Source organism: Pseudophryne corroboree, chromosome 5, assembly GCF_028390025.1.
Source record: "Pseudophryne corroboree isolate aPseCor3 chromosome 5, aPseCor3.hap2, whole genome shotgun sequence".
NCBI classification, from domain to species: domain Eukaryota; kingdom Metazoa; phylum Chordata; class Amphibia; order Anura; family Myobatrachidae; genus Pseudophryne; species Pseudophryne corroboree.
Window position 1 is genome coordinate 183,973,483 of NC_086448.1, and position 21,424 is coordinate 183,994,906.

The window sequence follows — 21,424 nt, forward strand, 5'->3', positions numbered from 1 at the left end:
GAGACACAGAGTATATGGAGCCAACCACAGTGCCCCAGTAGGCAGTTTATACAGTAAACAGCCGGCGCTTCCTGAATAACCTTAATAGATTAAACAGCTATATCTACACTCCCCCCCCCCCCCATCCTGTCTATAACACCCTGGTACCGCAGAGGTATGCTGGAGTTATGCGGAGGGCAGAGCTCCCTGTCAGCGTCTCTTCGTTGTGATCTGCAGGGACGAAAATGGCGCCTGTGAGTGCTGGATCTAATCTGAGGAATTAGTCCCGCCCCCTGTATTTGCGCGTCTTCCCGCTTTCAAGGAATATACTGGCTAGAGGTGATTTGGCTGCTAACAGTGGGATTAGCCCCTGTTAGCATCTGTGACCCGTGTAGTGAATTTGCCCTGGACCAGGGCGCCCTTCACAGCACCGCACATCAGTACTGCTGAGCCCTCTGGAGCACAGCCTGTCAGAGCTGCGCTCCTACCCTTGTGCCGCCATTCCCTCCGGTGACCCGCTTACCGGGGTGCTGGCGTCATACTCACCACTCTATCTACTGGCTCTGTTAAGGGGATGGCGGCCGTGCTGCGGGAGTGAGCGGTCGCCTCGTGGGCTTGCGATCAGCACCCTCAGGAGCTCAGTGTCCTGTCAGCGGAGATAGAGAACCATTAACTTCTAGAGTTGGTTCCTACTCCCCCCCTAAGTCCCACGAAGCAGGGAGGCTGTTGCCAGCAGCTTTCCTGTACCTAACTCTTAGAAAAAACAATAAAACTAGAAAAACTCCCAGGAGCTCCCGTAGTTGTGACCGGCTCCACCGGTCACATTTTCTAAACTGAGTCTGGTAGGAGGGGCATAGAGGGAGGAGACAGCCCACATTATTAAACTCTTAAAGTGCCCATGGCTCCCAAGGGACCCGTCTGTACCCCATGGTACTAATGTGGAACCCAGCATCCTCTAGGACATAAGAGAAATATACTTAACAGCGGGCAGCGCTGCTGTTACCAGCAACGGTGGTCAGTGGCCCTGTGGGTGCTACCTGGCAATGCGTCCACAGTGCATATGCGCTGTGGGCAATGCACCTCAGGCACACACCTAGTTACGGCCCTGGATAAAGGTATCACTGTTGAGAATTTGTGTGATTAAAAGGGAGCAATCACCAAACACTTATCTCATGGTAATGTGTATAAACGTCTCTCTGGTGATCCTCTGAATATCTTTTTGAACAAATTGTCCAAATGTTTATGTACGGCAGTGGAGAGAGGACTGAATTCAGATGAAATTGGGATAAGTGCTTGTCCCTAAAAGTCTGGTTACTTCACTGTTGTACACGATACCCAAGATTTATAAGAATCCAGTGACACCCCCGGGTCAACCTATTATATCGGCCCGGGGATCACTTTTCCAGCCATTATCAACCTATCTGGATACAATAATACAGCTGTGTATTGTGGGACATAAAAACTTCCTTTCTGGCACTATTTGTTTTCTGAATAAATTAAGGTCTGTGGAGAACATTCCTGTGAACAACCTTTTGTGTAGTATAGATGTGTCTAGTCTGTACACGGTCATCCCCAGTGAGGGGGGACCGACCGCAGTACAGAAACTTATTACTGATAATCCACTGTACACTGTACCGCCTATGGATTTGGTAATTGAATTACTTGAGATTCTGTTAACTAGCAATTACTTTCTATATGATGGTGGCTTCTATCTCCAGGTATCAGGATGTGTGATGAGGTCCAATGTGGCCCCATTGTATGTCAATGCATATACTGTATGTTTGTTGCAGAACAGGACATCTAATTTCCGAGATCACTATGTATTTGGTGTGATTATGTTTTATACCAGGTACATAGATTACTTATTTATAATTTAGAATAAAGGAGTGAAATACAAATGATTTCCTTTTACTGAACAACAAAACATGACTGATTATCCATTCAATTTACATACAGTATGTAGCAAGTGCTTCTTCAGTGAATTTTCTGGATGTTCAGTGTGCCTTATGGATGGTGTGGTTAGTACTAACCTTTTCAACAAAACCACAAATAGAAACACTTTGCTCCATGCGGGTAGTTTCCACCCTAAACCCCTTAAATATGGACTTCTATATTCACAGTTTTTATGAGCTAGATAGATTTGAGTGATGGCAGATGGCAAGTGAACATATAGATCAAATGATCAGTTTATGGATAGGGGTTATGACTGGAAATTATTACTTGGAGCCAAGAATAAAGCCATGTCTGTTACCAGAGAGCATCTTTTAAAACTCAGACACAAATCAGCAAACAATAAAAAATTACCTTGGGTCAATCATAATATTATTATTGGTAAAATCAGACATATTACTAAGAACTTATGGCCAATCCTTCAGTCAGATGGTAACCTAAACTTAAGAGAAATAGACATCATGCCATGATGTACCCAAGGTCGCAACATACGCGACTAGGTGGTCAAAACAGATGTCCCGAATATAAGAACTGAAAGCATTGCATGGGGAAGTAGAGGTGCTATAAATGTTTAGGCTGCATCACATTTCGCTACTTGGTTGTAGGAGATTGTTTCTCTCATTCACACAGTGGAAAGAAATTCTTTGTTTGGCACCATGTGACATGCGCTACAAAATTGATTGTCTACCTACTAACTTGTCCTTGTGGACTTAATTATGTAGGGAAGACAAAGCCTAATTCAGACCTGATCGCTAGCAAGCGATTTTTGCAATGCTGTGATCAGATAGTCACCGCCTACAGGGGGAGTGTTTTTTAGCTGTGCAAGTGTGCGAACGCGTGTGTAGCAGAGCTGTTCAAACAGATTTAGTGCAGTCTCTGCACAGCCCAAGACTTACTCAGCCGCTGCGATCACATCAGCCTGTCCGGGACCGGAATTGACATCAGGAACCCTCCCTGCAAACGCATGAATACGCCTGCGTTTTTCCAGACACTCCCTGAAAACGGTCAGTTGACACCCACAAATACCTTCTTCCTTGCGATCGCCCGTGTGAATGGATCCATCGCACAAACCCATCTCTGAGCCGCGATCCACTTTGTACCCGTGTGACGCGCCTGCACATTGGGGTGCATACGCATTTGCAGTTTGGACCTGTTCGCCCGCAGTGCGAAAACGCAAAGCAGCGATCAGGTCTGAAATACCCCCACAGAGAGAACACTTATTGAACGTATGGCTGCACACGTATGGCTGCATACATGCAGCACTAGAGACCGGTGTGAGTGATCAACTGGTGGCATAACATTTCTATAAAGCTGGTCATAATTTGTCATCCCTTCAGTATTGTATTATAGATCACATTCCGTTGAATTTAAGGGCTGGTGATAGATCTCTAAAACTATTAAAATGTGAATCACAATGGATTGCTTCCTTTGAATAGTTATATTTCTGCAGCGTGGTACACTGGTATTCCACAGGGAATAACATCGGGATGTAGAGTTGGATCTTGATCCAAGGCACCAATAGGCTAAAAACTTTGACTGTTCCCAGGATTCACCGCACCGCCTCCTCTATATAACCCCTCCTACGTTCACAGGAGCTCAGTTTTAAAGTTCTTGCCTGCATAGCAGATCACTAACAGACGAGGGCTGCGTTAAGCAGCCCTGAAGAATTTTGAAGCTTTTTGAAGACTGAGCAGCAGCACCTTTATGTGCTTAGGACATGATGTGCTGCGGCTCCATCACCTCCCCTCTGTGGCGCTGTATACTCCCGCGGCCTGGTTCCCGGGTACTTACAACGGAGATGCACCGGTATCTTGGCACACCGCCTCTGCTCATCTCCAGGATCGCGTGGCTGCAGGACATGGGGAGGAGGTAAGAGGGTCCCCCAGGTGGGACCCGCCGGGCTGAAATCGCGATCCTGCGTGGACTCTAGGAGACGGACCGAGCAGCTGGCGTGGACATTGTGCGGCTCAGGGACCCACTATATCCACCAGGGCTATAGGAGCACAGATGACTTTTTATACAGGCTCCGTTTATACCGGTGGTGAAGTCCAGCAAAAGGGGATAGAGCGCTAACCTGTAGCCCCTCCCCCCAGCTCCGGGCGCCATCTCCCGCAGATGTTTCCGCCCTGGAGCTGCTTTCACTTTCTCCCTCAACTCCCTGCTGAGACCAGGCGCCATTTCTACTTCAGGGCTGCTCTCCACGGGATTGCTGGGTGCTGTCTCCTCTGAATAGCCGCCTGTCACAGCGCCGTGCATATACAGACACTTGAGTATTCTACATATCATATATAGAGATGAGCGCCTGAAATTTTTCGGGTTTTGTGTTTTGGTTTTGGGTTCGGTTCCGCGGCCGTGTTTTGGGTTCGAACGCGTTTTGGCAAAACCTCACCGAATTTTTTTTGTCGGATTCGGGTGTGTTTTGGATTCGGGTGTTTTTTTCAAAAAACACTAAAAAACAGCTTAAATCATAGAATTTGGGGGTCATTTTGATCCCAAAGTATTATTAACCTCAAAAACCATAATTTACACTCATTTTCAGTCTATTCTGAATACCTCACACCTCACAATATTATTTTTAGTCCTAAAATTTGCACCGAGGTCGCTGTGTGAGTAAGATAAGCGACCCTAGTGGCCGACACAAACACCGGGCCCATCTAGGAGTGGCACTGCAGTGTCACGCAGGATGTCCCTTCCAAAAAACCCTCCCCAAACAGCACATGACGCAAAGAAAAAAAGAGGCGCAATGAGGTAGCTGTGTGAGTAAGATTAGCGACCCTAGTGGCCGACACAAACACCGGGCCCATCTAGGAGTGGCACTGCAGTGTCACGCAGGATGGCCCTTCCAAAAAACCCTCCCCAAACAGCACATGACGCAAAGAAAAAAAGAGGCGCAATGAGGTAGCTGTGTGAGTAAGATTAGCGACCCTAGTGGCCGACACAAACACCGGGCCCATCTAGGAGTGGCACTGCAGTGTCACGCAGGATGTCCCTTCCAAAAAACCCTCCCCAAACAGCACATGACGCAAAGAAAAAAAGAGGCGCAATGAGGTAGCTGTGTGAGTAAGATTAGCGACCCTAGTGGCCGACACAAACACCGGGCCCATCTAGGAGTGGCACTGCAGTGTCACGCAGGATGTCCCTTCCAAAAAACCCTCCCCAATCAGCACATGATGCAAAGAAAAAGAAAAGAAAAAAGAGGTGCAAGATGGAATTGTCCTTGGGCCCTCCCACCCACCCTTATGTTGTATAAACAAAACAGGACATGCACACTTTAACCAACCCATCATTTCAGTGACAGGGTCTGCCACACGACTGTGACTGATATGACGGGTTGGTTTGGACCCCCCCCCAAAAAAGAAGCAATTAATCTCTCCTTGCACAAACTGGCTCTACAGAGGCAAGATGTCCACCTCATCTTCACCCTCCGATATATCACCGTGTACATCCCCCTCCTCACAGATTATCAATTCGTCCCCACTGGAATCCACCATCTCAGCTCCCTGTGTACTTTGTGGAGGCAATTGCTGCTGGTCAATGTCTCCGCGGAGGAATTGATTATAATTCATTTTAATGAACATCATCTTCTCCACATTTTCTGGATGTAACCTCGTACGCCGATTGCTGACAAGGTGAGCGGCGGCACTAAACACTCTTTCGGAGTACACACTTGTGGGAGGGCAACTTCCACCTCGTTACCACTTCTTGCTTCAGATGATGGCAGGGCAGGTTCAGTAGTTTTTGGTGGTGCTCCAGTCTTCTGTACGTGGTGCCTGTACGCCGAAAGTGTCCCGCAATTTTTCTGGCCACCGACAGCATCTCTTGCACGCCCCTGTCGTTTTTTAAAAAATTCTGCACCACCAAATTCAAGGTATGTGCAAAACATGGGACGTGCTGGAATTTGCCCATATTTAATGCACACACAATATTGCTGGCGTTGTCCGATGCCACAAATCCACAGGAGAGTCCAATTGGGGTAAGCCATTCCGCGATGATCTTCCTCAGTTGCCGTAAGAGGTTTTCAGCTGTGTGCGTATTCTGGAAAGCGGTGATACAAAGCGTAGCCTGCCTAGGAAAGAGTTGGCGTTTGCGAGATGCTGCTACTGGTGCCGCCGCTGCTGTTCTTGCGGCGGGAGTCCATACATCTACCCAGTGGGCTGTCACAGTCATATAGTCCTGACCCTGCCCTGCTCCACTTGTCCACATGTCCGTGGTTAAGTGGACATTGGGTACAACTGCATTTTTTAGGACACTGGTGAGTCTTTTTCTGACGTCCGTGTACATTCTCGGTATCGCCTGCCTAGAGAAGTGGAACCTAGATGGTATTTGGTAACGGGGGCACACTGCCTCAATAAATTGTCTAGTTCCCTGTGAACTAACGGCGGATACCGGACGCACGTCTAACACCAACATAGTTGTCAAGGACTCAGTTATCCGCTTTGCAGTAGGATGACTGCTGTGATATTTCATCTTCCTCGCAAAGGACTGTTGAACAGTCAATTGCTTACTGGAAGTAGTACAAGTGGGCTTACGACTTCCCCTCTGGGATGACCATCGACTCCCAGCGGCAACAACAGCAGCGCCAGCAGCAGTAGGCGTTACACGCAAGGATGCATCGGAGGAATCCCAGGCAGGAGAGGACTCGTCAGAATTGCCAGTGACATGGCCTGCAGGACTATTGGCATTCCTGGGGAAGGAGGAAATTGACACTGAGGGAGTTGGTGGGGTGGTTTGCGTGAGCTTGGTTACAAGAGGAAGGGATTTACTGGTCAGTGGACTGCTTCCGCTGTCACCCAAAGTTTTTGAACTTGTCACTGACTTATTATGAATGCGCTGCAGGTGACGTATAAGGGAGGATGTTCCGAGGTGGTTAACGTCCTTACCCCTACTTATTACAGCTTGACAAAGGGAACACACGGCTTGACACCTGTTGTCCGCATTTCTGGTGAAATACCTCCACACCGAAGAGCTGATTTTTTTGGTATTTTCACCTGGCATGTCAACGGCCATATTCCTCCCACGGACAACAGGTGTCTCCCCGGGTGCCTGACTTAAACAAACCACCTCACCATCAGAATCCTCCTGGTCAATTTCCTCCCCAGCGCCAGCAACACCCATATCCTCCTCATCCTGGTGTACTTCAACACTGACATCTTCAATCTGACTATCAGGAACTGGACTGCGGGTGCTCCTTCCAGCACTTGCAGGGGGCGTGCAAATGGTGGAAGGCGCATGCTCTTCACGTCCAGTGTTGGGAAGGTCAGGCATCGCAACCGACACAATTGGACTCTCCTTGTGGATTTGGGATTTCGAAGAATGCACAGTTCTTTGCTGTGCTGCTTTTGCCAGCTTGAGTCTTTTCATTTTTCTAGCGAGAGGCTGAGTGCTTCCATCCTCATGTGAAGCTGAACCACTAGCCATGAACATAGGCCAGGGCCTCAGCCGTTCCTTGCCACTCCGTGTGGTAAATGGCATATTGGCAAGTTTACGCTTCTCCTCCGACAATTTTATTTTAGGTTTTGGAGTCCTTTTTTTACTGATATTTGGTGTTTTGGATTTGACATGCTCTGTACTATGACATTGGGCATCGGCCTTGGCAGACGACGTTGCTGGCATTTCATCGTCTCGGCCATGACTAGTGGCAGCAGCTTCAGCACGAGGTGGAAGTGGATCTTGATCTTTCCCTAATTTTGGAACCTCAACATTTTTGTTCTCCATATTTTAATAGGCACAACTAAAAGGCACCTCAGGTAAACAATGGAGATGGATGGATTGGATACTAGTATACAAGTATGGACGGGCTGCCGAGTGCCGACACAGAGGTAGCCACAGCCGTGAACTACCGCACTGTACTGTGTCTGCTGCTAATATATAGACTGGTTGATAAAGAGATAGTATACTCGTAACTAGTATGTATGTATAAAGAAAGAAAAAAAAAACCACGGTTAGGTGGTATATACAATTATGGACGGGCTGCCGAGTGCCGACACAGAGGTAGCCACAGCCGTGAACTACCGCACTGTACTGTGTCTGCTGCTAATATATAGACTGGTTGATAAAGAGATAGTATACTCGTAACTAGTATGTATGTATAAAGAAAGAAAAAAAAACCACGGTTAGGTGGTATATACAATTATGGACGGGCTGCCGAGTGCCGACACAGAGGTAGCCACAGCCGTGAACTACCGCACTGTACTGTGTCTGCTGCTAATATATAGACTGGTTGATAAAGAGATAGTATACTCGTAACTAGTATGTATGTATAAAGAAAGAAAAAAAAACCACGGTTAGGTGGTATATACAATTATGGACGGGCTGCCGAGTGCCGACACAGAGGTAGCCACAGCCGTGAACTACCGCACTGTACTGTGTCTGCTGCTAATATAGACTGGTTGATAAAGAGATAGTATACTCGTAACTAGTATGTATGTATAAAGAAAGGAAAAAAAACCACGGTTAGGTGGTATATACAATTATGGACGGGCTGCCGAGTGCCGACACAGAGGTAGCCACAGCCGTGAACTACCGCACTGTACTGTGTCTGCTGCTAATATATAGACTGGTTGATAAAGAGATAGTATACTCGTAACTAGTATGTATGTATAAAGAAAGAAAAAAAAACCACGGTTAGGTGGTATATACAATTATGGACGGGCTGCCGAGTGCCGACACAGAGGTAGCCACAGCCGTGAACTACCGCACTGTACTGTGTCTGCTGCTAATATAGACTGGTTGATAAAGAGATAGTATACTCGTAACTAGTATGTATGTATAAAGAAAGAAAAAAAAACCACGGTTAGGTGGTATATACAATTATGGACGGGCTGCCGAGTGCCGACACAGAGGTAGCCACAGCCGTGAACTACCGCACTGTACTGTGTCTGCTGCTAATATAGACTGGTTGATAAAGAGATAGTATACTACTAATATTATATATACTGGTGGTCAGGTCACTGGTCACTAGTCACACTGGCAGTGGCACTCCTGCAGCAAAAGTGTGCACTGTTTAATTTTAATATAATATTATGTACTCCTGGCTCCTGCTATAACCTATAACTGGCACTGCAGTAGTGCTCCCCAGTCTCCCCCACAATTATAAGCTGTGTGGGCTGAGCAGTCAGACAGATATATAATATATATAGATGATGCAGCACACTGGCCTGAGCCTGAGCAGTGCACACAGATATGGTATGTGACTGACTGAGTCACTGTGTGTATCGCTTTTTTCAGGCAGAGAACGGATATATTAAATAAACTGCACTGTGTGTCTGGTGGTCACTCACTATATAATATATTATGTACTCCTGGCTCCTGCTATAACCTATAACTGGCACTGCAGTAGTGCTCCCCAGTCTCCCCCACAATTATAAGCTGTGTGAGCTGAGCAGTCAGACAGATATATATAATATTATATATAGATAATAGATGATGCAGCACACTGGCCTGAGCCTGAGCAGTGCACACAGATATGGTATGTGACTGACTGAGTCACTGTGTGTATCGCTTTTTTCAGGCAGAGAACGGATATATTAAATAAACTGCACTGTGTGTCTGGTGGTCACTCACTATATAATATATTATGTACTCCTGGCTCCTGCTATAACCTATAACTGGCACTGCAGTAGTGCTCCCCAGTCTCCCCCACAATTATAAGCTGTGTGAGCTGAGCAGTCAGACAGATATATATAATATTATATATAGATAATAGATGATGCAGCACACTGGCCTGAGCCTGAGCAGTGCACACAGATATGGTATGTGACTGAGTCACTGTGTGCTGTGTATCGCTTTTTTCAGGCAGAGAACGGATTATAAATAAAACTGGTGGTCACTATCAGCAAAACTCTGCACTGTACTGAGTACTCCTAATGCTCCCCAAAATTAGTAAATCAAGTGTCTCTCTAATCTATTCTAAACGGAGAGGACGCCAGCCACGTCCTCTCCCTATCAATCTCAATGCACGTGTGAAAATGGCGGCGACGCGCGGCTCCTTATATAGAATCCGAGTCTCGCGATAGAATCCGAGCCTCGCGAGAATCCGACAGCGTCATGATGACGTTCGGGCGCGCTCGGGTTAACCGAGCAAGGCGGGAAGATCCGAGTCGCTCGGACCCGTGAAAAAAAACATGAAGTTCTGGCGGGTTCGGATTCAGAGAAACCGAACCCGCTCATCTCTAATCATATAGACAGCGTTAGTTAAGAAATAAGTGTGCTTCTAACAGAATAGGTGATACAATTATTCTGTGATATACATCCAGTATTGCTGTGCATTGTTATATCTCTCTGCATATACATATCTGCTATTATATGTAAATTGCCTGTCCAGTGCAGTATTATTGTTGTGTACATTACTCCTGCATTGTGTTTGTGACTGAGTGTGCCGTATAGCTGCTGTGTGTGCTCTCCTTGTATATCACTATACTCTGAGCCCTGTGAGGAGAAGTGCGTCAGGGTCCACATTTATTTGTATCTATCTATCTATCTATCTATCTATCTATCTATCTATCTATCTATCTATCTATCTATCTATCTATATATCTATATATATATATATATATATATATATATATAGTGCTACACAGTCAATACATCTCAGTGTATTTTTCTGTGTATTTGAGTCACCCCATAACGATTCATTTCTTTGTATCTATCTATCTATTTATCTATCTATATATATATATATATATATATAGTGCTACACAGTCAATACATCTCAGTGTATTTTTCTGTGTATTTGAGTCACCCCATAACGATTCATTTCTCTGTTTTGTGTCCTGCTTTTATTAGCACATAAATCAGGGGATTACGGTATTCCTATTGTTTGGCTATATTGTATTGTGTGCCCCACGGCTAGATTCCTCAAAATTGGAGGTCATTCCGAGTTGATCGCTAGCTGCCATTGTTCGCTGCGTAGCGATCTGTTAAAAAAATGGCAAAACTGCGCATGCATATGCACCGCAATGCGCACGCGCGGCGTATGGGTACAAAGAGCATCGTGGTTTTGCACAGGTTCTAGCGACGCTTTCAGTTGCACAGCCGATCACAAGGAGATTGACAGAAAGTGTGAGTTTCTGGTTGTCAACTGACCATTTTCTGGGAGTGTTTGGAAAAACGCAGGCGTGGCCGGGCATTTGCTGGGCGGGTATCTGACGTCATTACCGTGTTATTCGTCGCAGCAATCATCGCACAGAATAAGTAACTACAGGGCTGGTCTTGTTCTGCCTAAAATGTGTTTGCAGCCGCTTGGCTGCACAGGCGTTCACACTCCTGCAAAGCGAAAATACACTCCCCCGTGGGCGGCGACCATGCGTTTGCACGGCTGCTAAAAGTAGCTAGCGAGCGATCAACTCGGAATGAGGGCCTATGTCTGCCACACAGGGTGGAAATTCCGCGGATGCTCCTGCATCAGGCAGTGCTGCTCCCACGGATTTACCAGGGGGGATCCTGCTGCTGAGGATGTGGGTGCTGGGTCCCTTACCTCTCCCACTCCACCTGTGGCCCTCGTGGCCAACCAAGAGCCACCCTGGGCTACCTTCTCTTGTATGTTAAATACTTTGGTAGCACGTCTTTTACGCCCAGGGCCGGTTCTTGGCCTTGTGGCGCCCCGGGCAAAGTACAGGGGCGTGGCTTCAAATGGGGGCGTGGTTGGTTCAACAGAAGTCTACACCTCAGCCCTCTGGGGCTAAGGGACCCTCTAAGCGTGTGGTTTCTTCCTCTCAATCCACTCATGTTTCAGATACTTCTGATGAATATGGGGCCTATACTGATCCGACTGATTCTGACTTAGCGGCCTCAGATCAGGGGAAAACGCAGGATTTGCAAAGGGGGGTTTCCATATATATATATATATATATATATTAGTGATGTGCACCGGAAATTTTTCGGGTTTTGTGTTTTGGATTCGGATCCGCGGCCGTGTTTTGGATTCGGACGCGTTTTGGCAAAACCTCCCTGAAAATTTTGTCGGATTCGGGTGTGTTTTGGATTCAGGTGTTTTTTTTACAAAAAACCCTCAAAAACAACTTAAATCATAGAATTTGGGGGTCATTTTGATCCCATAGTATTATTAACCTCAATAACCATAATTTCCACTCATTTCCAGTCTATTCTGAACAGCTCACACCTCACAATATTATTTTTAGTCCTAAAATTTAAGTCCTAAGCTAAGCGACCCAAGTGGCCGACACAAACAGCTGTCCCATCTAGGAGTGGCACTGCAGTGTCAGACAGGATAGCACTTCCAAAAAATAGTCCCCAAACAGCACATGATGCAAAGAAAAAAAGAGGCGCAATGAGGTAGCTGTGTGACTAAGCTAAGCGACCCAAGTGGCCGACACAAACACCTGGCCCATCTAGGAGTGGCACTGCAGTGTCAGACAGGATAGCACTTCCAAAAAATAGTCCCCAAACAGCACATGATGCAAAGAAAAAAAGAGGCGCAATGAGGTAGCTGTGTGACTAAGCTAAGCGACCCAAGTGGCCGACACAAAGACCTGGCCCATCTAGGAGTAGCACTGCAGTGTCAGACAGGATGGCACTTCAAAAAAATAGTCCCCAAACAGCACATGATGCAAAGAAAAAAAGAGGTGCACCAAGGTCGCTGGATGGCTAAGCTAAGCGACAAAAGTGGCCGACACAAACACCTGGCCCATCTAGGAGTGGCACTGCAGTGTCAGACAGGATGGCAGATTTAAAAAATAGTCCCCAAACAGCACATGATGCAAAGAAAAAAAGAGGTGCACCAAGGTCGCTGGATGGCTAACCTAAGCGACACAAGTGGCCGACACAAACACCTGGCCCATCTAGGAGTGGCACTGCAGTGTCAGGCAGGATGGCACTTAAAAAAAATAGTCCCCAAACAGCACATGATGCAAAGAAAAATGAAAGAAAAAAGAGGTGCAAGATGGAATTGTCCTTGGGCCCTCCCACTCACCCTTATGTTGTATAAACAGGACATGCACACTTTAACGAACCCATCATTTCAGCGACAGGGTCTGCCACACGACTGTGACTGAAATGACTGGTTGGTTTGGGCCCCCACCAAAAAAGAAGCAATCAATCTCTCCTTGCACAAACTGGCTCTACAGAGGCAAGATGTCCACATCCTCCTCATCGTCCGATTCCTCACCCCTTTCACTGTGTACATCCCCCTCCTCACAGATTATTAATTTGTCCCCACTGGAATCCACCATCTCAGGTCCCTGTGTACTTTCTAGAGGCAATTGCTGGTGAATGTCTCCACGGAGGAATTGATTATAATTCATTTTGATGAACATCATCTTCTCCACATTTTCTGGAAGTAACCTCGTACGCCGATTGCTGATAAGGTGAGCGGCTGCACTAAACACTCTTTCGGAGTACACACTGGAGCGGGGGCAACTTAGGTAAAATAAAGTAAGTTTGTGCAAGGGCCTCCGAATTGCCTCTTTTTCCTGCCAGTATACGTACGGACTGTCTGACGTGCCTACTTGGATGCGGTCACTCATATAATCCTCCACCATTCTTTCAATGGTGACAGAATCATATGCAGTGACAGTAGACGACATGTCAGTAATCGTTGGCAAGTCCTTCAGTCCGGACCAAATGTCAGCACTCGCTCCAGACTTCCCTGCATCACCGCCAGCGGGTGGGCTCGGAATTCTTAGCCTTTTCCTCGCAGCACCAGTTGCGGGAGAATGTGAAGGAGGAGCTGTTGACGGGTCACGTTCCGCTTGACTTGACAATTTTCTCACCAGCAGGTCTTTGAACCTCTGCAGACTTGTGTCTGCCGGAAAGAGAGATACAAAGTAGGTTTTAAATCTAGGATCGAGCACGGTGGCCAAAATGTAGTGCTCTGATTTCAACAGATTGACCACCCGTGAATCCTGGTTTAGCGAATTAAGGGCTCCATCCACAAGTCCCACATGCCTAGCGGAATCGCTCTGTTTTAGCTCCTCCTTCAATGTCTCCAGCTTCTTCTGCAAAAGCCTGATGAGGGGAATGACCTGACTCAGGCTGGCAGTGTCTGAACTGACTTCACGTGTGGCAAGTTCAAAGGGTTGCAGAACCTTGCACAACGTTGAAATCATTCTCCACTGCGCTTGAGTCAGGTGCATTCCCCCTCCTTTGCCTATATTGTAGGCAGATGTATAGGCTTGAATGGCCTTTTGCTGCTTCTCCATCCTCTGAAGCATATAGAGGGTTGAATTCCACCTCGTTACCACCTCTTGCTTCAAATGACGGCAGGGCAGGTTCAGGACTGTTTGCTGGTGCTCCAGTCTTCGGCACGCGGTGGCTGAATGCCGAAAGTGGCCCGCAATTCTTCGGGCCACCGACAGCATCTCTTGCACGCCCCTGTCATTTATTAAATAATTCTGCACCACCAAATTCAATGTATGTGCAAAACATGGGACGTGCTGGAATTTGCCCAGATGTAATGCATGCACAATATTGGTGGTGTTGTCCGATGTCACAAATCCACAGGAGAGTCCAATTGGGGTAAGCCATTCTGCGATGATGTTCCTCAGTTTCCGTAAAAGGTTGTCAGCTGTGTGCCTCTTATGGAAAGCGGTGATACAAAGCGTAGCCTGCCTAGGAATGAGTTGGCATTTGCGAGATGCTGCTACTGGTGCTGCCGCTGCTGTTCTTGCTGCGGGAGGCAATACATCTACCCAGTGGGCTGTCACAGTCATATAGTCCTGAGTCTGCCCTGCTCCACTTGTCCACATGTCCGTGGTTAAGTGGACATTGGGTACAACTGCATTTTTTAGGATACTGGTGAGTCTTTTTCTGAGGTATGTGTACATTTTCGGTATCGCCTGCCTAGAGAAATGGAACCTAGATGGTATTTGGTACCGGGGAGACAGTACCTCAATCAAGTCTCTAGTTCCCTGTGAATTAACGGTGGATACCGGAAACACGTTTCTCACCACCCAGGCTGCCAAGGCCTGACTTATCTGCTTCGCAGCAGGATGACTGCTGTGATATTTCATCTTCCTCGCAAAGGACTGTTGGACAGTTAATTGCTTACTGGAAGTAGTACAAGTGGTCTTCCGACTTCCCCTCTGGGATGATGATCGACTCTCAGCAGCAACAACAGCAGCGCCAGCAGCAGTAGTCGTTACACTCAAGGATGCATCGGAGGAATCCCAGGCAGGAGAGGACTCGTCAGACTTGACAGTGACATGGCCTGCAGGACTATTGGCTTTCCTGTCTAAGGAGGAAATTGACACTAAGGGACTTGGTGGTGGGGTTTGCAGGAGCTTGGTTACAAGAGGAAGGGATTTAGTGGTCAGTGGACTGCTTCCGCTGTCATCCAAAGTTTTTGAACTTGTCACTGACTTCTGATGAATGCGGTCCAGGTGACGTATAAGGGAGGATGTTCCTAGGTGGATAATGTCCTTACCCCTACTTATTACAGCTTGACAAAGGCAACACACAGCTTGACACCAGTTGTCCGCATTTCTGTTGAAATAATTCCACACCGAAGAGGTGATTTTTTTTGTATTTTGACCAGGCATGTCAATGGCCATATTCGTCCCACGGACAACAGGTGTCTCCCCGGGTGCCTGACTTAAACCACCTCACCATCAGAATCCTCCTTGTCAATTTCCTCCCCAGCGCCAGCAACACCCATATCCTCATCCTGGTGTACTTCAACAGTGACATCTTCAATTTGACTATCAGGAACTGGACTGCGGGTGCTCCTTCCAGCACTTGCAGGGGGCGTACAAATGGTGGAAGGCGCAACCTCTTCCCGTCCAGTGTTGGAAAGGTCAAGCATCGCAACCGACACAATTGGACTCTCCTTGGGGATTTGTGATTTAGAAGAACGCACAGTTCTTTGCTGTGCTTTTGTCATCTTAACTCTTTTAAGTTTTCTAGCAGGAGGATGAGTGCTTCCATCCTCAGGTGAAGCTGAACCACTAGCCTTGAACATAGGCCAGGGCCTCAGCCGTTCCTTGCCACTCCGTGTCGTAAATGGCACATTGGCAAGTTTACGCTTCTCCTCAGACGATTTTGATTTAGATTTTTGGGTCATTTTACTGAGCTTTATTTTTTTGGATTTTACATGCTCTCTACTATGACATTGGGCATCGGCCTTGGCAGACGACGTTGATGGCATTTCATCGTCTCGGCCATGACTAGTGGCAGCAGCTTCAGCACGAGGTGGAAGTGGATCTTGATCTTTCCCTATTTTACCCTCCACATTTCTGTTCTCCATTTTTTAATGTGTGGAATTATATGCCAGTAATATATCAATAGCAATAACCTACTACTATATATACTGCGCACAACTGAAATGCACCACAGGTATGGATGGATAGTATACTTGACGACACAGAGGTAGGTAGAGCAGTGGCCTACTGTACCGTACTGCTATATAGTATATACTGGTGGTCAGCAAACTGTGCAAAACTGAAATGCACCACAGGTATGGATGGATAGTATACTTGACGACACAGAGGTAGGTAGAGCAGTGGCCTACTGTACCGTACTGCTATATATTATATACTGGTGGACAGTAAACTGTGCAAAACTGAAATGCACCACAGGTATGGATGGATAGTATACTTGACGACACAGAGGTAGGTAGAGCAGTGGCCTACTGTATCGTACTGCTATATATTATATACTGGTGGACAGCAAACTGTGCAAAACTGAAATGCACCACAGGTATGGATGTATAGTATACTTGACGACACAGAGGTAGGTAGAGCAGTGGCCTACTGTACCGTATTGCTATATAGTATATACTGGTGGTCAGCAAACTGTGCAAAACTGAAATGCACCACAGGTATGGATGGATAGTATACTTGACGACACAGAGGTAGGTAGAGCAGTGGCCTACTGTACCGTACTGCTATATATTATATACTGGTGGACAGCAAACTGCAAAACTGAAATGCACCACAGGTATGGATGGATAGTATACTTGACGACACAGAGGTAGGTAGAGCAGTGGCCTACTGTACCATACTGCTATATATTATATACTGGTGGACAGCAAACTGTGCAAAACTGAAATGCACCACAGGTATGGATGGATAGTATACTTGACGACACAGAGGTAGGTAGAGCAGTGGCCTACTGTACCGTACTGCTATATATACTGGTGGTCACTGTCAGCAAACTGCAAAACTAAAATGCACCACAGGTATAGAATCTAGATGGATAGTATACTTGATGACACAGAGGTAGGTAGAGCAGTGGCCTTCTGTACCGTACTGCTATATATATATATACTGGTGGTCACTGTCAGCAAACTGCAAAACTAAAATGCACCACAGGTATAGAATCTAGATGGATAGTATACTTGACGACACAGAGGTAGGTAGAGCAGTGGCCTTCCGTACCGTACTGCTATATATATATACTGGTGGCCACTGTCAGCAAACTGCAAAACTAAAATGCACCACAGGTATAGAATCTAGATGGATAGTATACTTGACGACACAGAGGTAGGTAGAGCAGTGGCCTTCCGTACCGTACTGCTATATATATATATATACTGGTGGTCACTGTCAGCAAACTGCAAAACTAAAATGCACCACAGGTATAGAATCTAGATGGATAGTATACTTGACGACACAGAGGTAGGTAGAGCAGTTGCCTTCCGTACCGTACTGCTATATATATATACTGGTGGTCACTGTCAGCAAACTGCAAAACTAAAATGCACCACAGGTATAGAATCTAGATGGATAGTATACTTGACGACACAGAGGTAGGTAGAGCAGTGGCCTTCCGTACCGTACTGCTATATATATATATACTGGTGGTCACTGTCAGCAAACTGCAAAACTAAAATGCACCACAGGTATAGAATCTAGATGGATAGTATACTTGACGACACAGAGGTAGGTAGAGCAGTTGCCTTCCGTACCGTACTGCTATATATATATATATATACTGGTGGTCACTGTCAGCAAACTGCAAAACTAAAATGCACCACAGGTATAGAATCTAGATGGATAGTATACTTGACGACACAGAGGTAGGTAGAGCAGTGGCCTTCCGTACCGTACTGCTATATATATATATACTGGTGGTCACTGTCAGCAAACTGCAAAACTAAAATGCACCACATGTATAGAATCTAGATGGATAGTATACTTGACGACACAGAGGTAGGTAGAGCAGTGGCCTTCCGTACCGTACTGCTATATATACTGGTGGTCACTGTCAGCAAAACACTTCACTGTACTCCTATATAATACTGCTGGTCCCCAGTCCCCACAATAAAGCAGTGTGAGCACAGATATATACTGGTGGTCAGCAAACTGTGCAAAACTGAAATGCACCACAGGTATGGATGGATAGTATACTTGATGACACAGAGGTAGGTAGAGCAGTGGCCTTCTGTACCGTACTGCTATATAGTATTTACTGGTGGTCAGCAAACTGTGCAAAACTGAAATGCACCACAGGTATGGATGGATAGTATACTTGACGACACAGAGGTAGGTAGAGCAGTGGATTACTGTACCGTACTGCTATATATATAGTTATACTGGTGGTCAGCAAAATTCTGCACTGTCCTCCTACTATATACTACAATGCAGCACAGATATGGAGCGTTTTTCAGGCAGAGAACGTATAATACTGGTGGTCACTGGTCAGCAAAACTCTGCACTGTCCTCCTACTATATAATACTGCTGGTCCCCAGTCCCCACAATAAAGCAATTAGCACACTGAGCACAGATATTTGCAGTACACTGTGCACAGTCAGATATGGAGCGTTTTTCAGGCAGAGAACGTAGATATTTGCACTTGCAGCACACTGAGCACAGATATTTGCAGCACACTGAGCACAGATATTTGCAGCACAATTTGCAGCCCACTGAACATAAAAACTGAGAGGACGCCAGCCACGTCCTCTCACGATCATCTCCAATGCACGAGTGAAAAATGGCGGCGACGCGCGGCTCCTTATATAGAATACGAATCTCGCGAGAATCCGACCGCGGGATGATGATGTTCGGGCGCGCTCGGGTTAACCGAGCAAGGCGGGAGGATCCGAGTCTGCCTCAGACCCGTGTAAAATGGGTGAAGTTCGGGGGGGTTCGGATCCCGAGGATATATATAATAATAATAATATATATCTATATATATTTATTTACACACACACACACACACACACACACACACACACAGTGATGCGGGTGGCACTTGGCGGACTTGGAGGCAGTTGTGGTGCTTGGTCCTTTGCACCTGTGTCTCATGGTGGACCCCCGTCGTCATACCTCCAAAGTAGCACGGCACTCACAGGGAGTCGTTTCAGCAAAGTTTTAATTGCCTCTTCCTCAGGACACACCAACGAACACAGTGTTTACATCAACATGTTTCGAGGCTGACGCCTCTTTCTCAGGACACAGCAACGAACGTTCGTTGGTGTGTCCTGAGGAAGAGGCGTCAGCCTCGAAACATGTTGATGTAAACACCTCAATTAAAACTTTGCTGAAACGAGTCCCTGTGAGTGCCGTGCTACTTTGGAGATATATATATATATATACATATATATATATATACACATATACATATGCAGTATATATATATATATATATACATACATACATATACAGTATATATATATACATACATACATACATACATACATACATATACAGTATATATATATATATATATATATGTATCTCAGTACAAATTTGGAAACCACAACCCCTTGCCAAAAAAAAAAAAAATCATAACCAAAAAAAAAACCACAAAAATTATATATATATTACACGCACAGTTGCACATAAAGAAATCAACTGCACCTGAAGCTGGACGAGTGCCTCCCGCTCCAGAGTGCCAATTCATCCAACTGGCCACAGCTCCCCTCGGCCGGCCACTGCTGTTGAGTACTGTCCTGCAGCTCCCGTCGGCCGCCTGGCTGTCTTCCGCTGCCGGCCGCTGCCTGTATCTCCTATGCTGTGAAAAGCATAGAGAGCTGCCGTCAGCTCCGATCTTGTCGGCAGCGGTAGAGATGGCCGCAGCGGTCACTGTAGAGAGACGGAGACAGAGCCGTCTCCGTCTCATAAAAAACCCAAACACTTGACCCATCAGGGGGGTTTCTGGGTACTCGGAAATCCCCCCTGCGTGCGCCACTGTCTGATGGGGAGCATGTACCTCAGGTTGATGTCCCTGAATTAGTGGAAGCAATCAAAATGGTTCTCCAGATTGATGATGAAGCTGATCCCACTACTGCATCAAAAAAGCCTGATAAATTCAAGCATCAGAAAGTGGCAAAAGTAGTTTTTCCTCACTCTGACCTTTTAATTGACATATGTCAAGAGGCTTGGGTCTCCCCAGGAAAGAAGTTTGCCCTATCCAAGAAGATGTTGGCTCGTTTTCCTATCCCTGCAGAGTTGACTAACAAGTGGGAAACTCTACTGCCAGTCGACTCTCATGTCCCCCGGATTGTGGTTTCCTCTTCTCTGCCTGTCACCACTGTCACCTCCCTGAAGGAACTGACAAATAAGCGTGTGGAAGGATGCCTGAAGTGTATTTATTCCCTAACTGGGGCAATTAACAGGCCCACTATTGCGGCCTCCTGGGCTGCAAAAGCTATTGATGCGTGGGTCCAGGTTTTGGAGGAGGAGCTACCTCAGGATATTTCTGACATTGCCAAACAGTGTCTCATATTACCACCGTCTCCCATATATTGAAGAGGCGTCCTCTGAGGTAGGTATTCTGGCGTCCAAAGCGTCCACTACGTCTATTTTGGCTCACAGAATTATATGGTTGCATTCCTGGAAGGTGGACCTAGACTCCAAGAAGACTCTGGAGGTGCTCCCTTTTAAGGGTGACATCCTATTTGGAGAAGATCGTGACTGACTTAGCCTCTGATAAGTCTGCGTGCCTTCCTAATACTACTCCTTCTGCTCCAAAAGCTAAAAGTACTACTTTAGACTTCAGGTAAATCAAAGGGTCACGGGTACTCAAGCAAGCCTCATACTGCCGTCAGCCTGCTTCCAAACAGGACAACCCTGCAGCATGACGGGGCAGGCCTCGCCCTGGGGGACCCCAGGGTGGGAGGCCGACTCCTGCAGTTCACCCAGGTCTGGTTAAGGACCAGTTCAGATGCGTTGGTGCAGGAAGTTGTCCCTCATGGGTACGCGGTCTCTTTCAAGAGACATCCCCCTCGCCAGTTCTGCGCAACGGTCATCCCATCAGACCCATTGAAGGCGCAAGCTCTACACTTGGTTGTCCAATCCCTCCTGGAGACAGGAGTGGTGGTGGTGGTGCCGGTGCCTCTCACTCAAAAAGGGAAGGGCTACTATCCAACCCTGTTTCTAGTACCGAAACCCAGTGGGTCTTTCCGGGCTATTCTCAACCTTAAGTCACTGAACAAGTTTGTGAGAGTTTCCAAGTTCCGTATAGGAAACATTGCGCTACATTGTACTGGCTGTCACGTCTGGCAGGGTTTGAGGATCCGGCAGCTGAGATTTGCCCGAGGAGGTAGCAAGCTATGAATGAACCAGATGAGGGGGCTGGATATAGTTCCTTCGCATG